Source organism: Adiantum capillus-veneris, chromosome 4 (genome assembly GCF_014529385.1).
Source record: "Adiantum capillus-veneris isolate H3 chromosome 4, ASM1452938v2, whole genome shotgun sequence".
In the NCBI taxonomy this organism is placed as follows: domain Eukaryota; kingdom Viridiplantae; phylum Streptophyta; class Polypodiopsida; order Polypodiales; family Pteridaceae; genus Adiantum; species Adiantum capillus-veneris.
This window is the reverse complement of record NC_140934.1, coordinates 27545413-27548019: the sequence shown is the minus strand read 5'-3', so window position 1 is coordinate 27548019 and position 2607 is coordinate 27545413. Positions and strand designations below refer to the sequence as shown.

The 2607-nt window shown below is 40.2% G+C and overlaps 1 pseudogene; it reads left to right on the top strand.

The window, feature by feature from the left end:
• Window positions 1-880: 880 nt before the first annotated feature.
• Window positions 881-1690, top strand: LOC147458905 (uncharacterized; annotated as a pseudogene).
• The last annotated feature ends 917 nt before the right edge of the window (window positions 1691-2607 follow it).

The following is a 2607-nucleotide window of genomic DNA, read 5'->3' as shown; positions in this document are numbered from 1 at the left end:
GTTGTTAGTCGAGCAATGACTGACACTATCATGATGCATCATGGAAAAATGCATGTCATTATAGGATACCTATAGGGTATGCATATTGCTTCTAGTAGGGATTTACAATTTCGCACACTACTAGAGCCTATATGGTAGCATGCATCAACTTTGAGATATTTGGTGGGCACAAATTGAGATGAGATCCCTTTTTATGCCTACTATACATAATACTAGGTCCTATAAGTAGTACCACTTATCAGCACATTCACCTTTAAGTGGGAGATTGTTGGGGTAAAGTCGATGTGCCTCTTACCCCAACCCGATACACCAGAGACGTCCGACCATCCCTCACTTGTACACATCTTATTCTTTACTAAAGAACAACAAAGGGCTCTCTCACACAAATTGTGGTGAGCTACTCCACCCACATCCTGTGGAGATCATGTGTCTCTCTCTCTCTCTCTCTCTCTCTCTCTCTCTCTCTCTCTCTCTCTCTCTCTCTCTCTCTCTCTCTCTCTCTCCCTCCATCTTCGCACACACACCTTTTTTGTGCACTCACATATTGCGGGTTACCTAAAGAAATTCAGGGCACTTGGATTCGACTCAAAATTGGGCCACTATAAGGCTTTTGTGCAAAGGAAGAAGAAGATGACTTTTGTGGAAAAGATGATACATGAGAAGAAGAGGATATATATGATGTTAATGAAGCTGAGGAGTGCCAAAAGAATAAATCAAAACGCTGACATGCTATGTCAAGCTATTCCATAGTGGGAGAGATGTCTACGTAACACACACAGCATGGTTACATGTTTTCTTTGATGCATGTGTTGAAGAGACTAAGATTCATAATGAGGAGGTCTCCTCATCCTGTAAAAATAATCACGGCAATGATGATCCTATGTATGTTGACAATGTGCTTGGGACATATGGTGGTGTAGTCATGGAGGAAGCCTGTAAGGTGGCTATGGATGCAAATACATGTTCTTATGGTAGTCTGTCATCTTGTGCTGAAAAGACCGCTAGTCATTATGGGATACCTTCAGATGATGATCACTTTGAAAAGTATCCGTGCACCTCAATATTAAAATATGCACTAATGTTGACAATTTTGCATGCCTTGCGAGTTTTGTTGATGAGGAGACAAATTTAAGAGAGGTTTGGGCTGCTTTCAAAGATCAAGATGATCGGTTGGAAGGTGCATGCATCCAAAGTGAGCCTTTACAAGTGCCCAATGCAAGTATTGTTTTAGTTTATACGAGCCAAAAGTGGCCAACTCAGATGCATGCAGGCAGTTTTTTTTTGGTGTCAATGATTATGATTCTATCCTTGATACCAATGGGGTTTTGATAATCCCACTATCAAAATGGATGCATGTATGACCCTCAAGGTTCAAAGGGTCGAAGCAAGGATAGAGTCCTTGAAGCTTCAGCAATGACACGATGGCCAACAGTATGAGATGCTGAAAATTTGTGCCTTATTGATGGCTTCTTACATTCTCAATTTAGCTTTAGCCATGTGTGTGTTTTTTAAGGTTGAGATTGAACGTTTTTGATAATTACAAGGTGTAAAATGTGCATCAAATGTGCCAAATGGGTAGTATAAGCTCATGGAAATGTTTCATGCAGAAGCCATTAGCTACAACATCTATGAGTTTGACATGAAGTATTTTTCCTATCTTGGTTTGTTGAAGCATGAATTTCATGAGTAGCAAGTTTTGGAGATGGCTACATAGTATGGCAAGCAATTGTTGTAGCTTATGTTCATCCAAGAAAAGCGTGGAGATGGAGGGAAAAGGGGTAGGTGGTACATTGCCTATAGAGGTTGTTGGTCTTATATGTCCTAGCAATCAAGGGAGAGCAAAAGCAAAAATAAAATTTTCTCTCCAAAAGCAGCATGCCCATATCTCTTTTGTGCAAAAGTAGGAGGAGGCCAAGTTCATGAAGGAATTTCTAAAAAGGAATGGGTAGGAGGAGACAATGAACTTGGCAACATATTGGTCGATATGTAAGCCAGATATGGTGTTGTAATAAAATCTCAACAAGTGCTCAAGGAGTTGGAGGGTTCCTCTTTATTTCATTGATCGTGGGGAATGCCCAGCATGACAAGGTTCAAGATGCTTTGAACTATTATGAGTAGATGCATTGGGATGGGATCTCCCTTAATGTAGTCACCTTTGTGTCGCTTTTAAAATCTTGTAGTAGCATTTGACCACTTGGAAAACGAGAGCAAATATATGATGAGATGTTGAAACAAGATCTGTTGGGGAGGATTGACAATGCTTTAGTGGATATGTACACCAAATGTGGTGCTCTAGTGGAGGTAGCACAAGTCCTTGATAGCTACCTACTCGGGATATTTTGTTTTGTCATCACTTATATCTGGTTATGTTGAGCATAAGCAGATTCCTAATGCTCTAAATTTTTCTGAGATATTGCAACCGGAGGTTCACCCTCTAGATACAATCACATATATTAGCATCTTGAAAGCCTATGGATGAATAAGGAGAGTTAATAAAAATCTATGACAACGTTTCTAAGTAAGTTTGGTTAGGGAAAAGTCCCTTGATTGTTGGGAGATATCTATGCTAAGTGCGGAGTGCTAGCAAAAGCGTGGCAAGTGCATGAG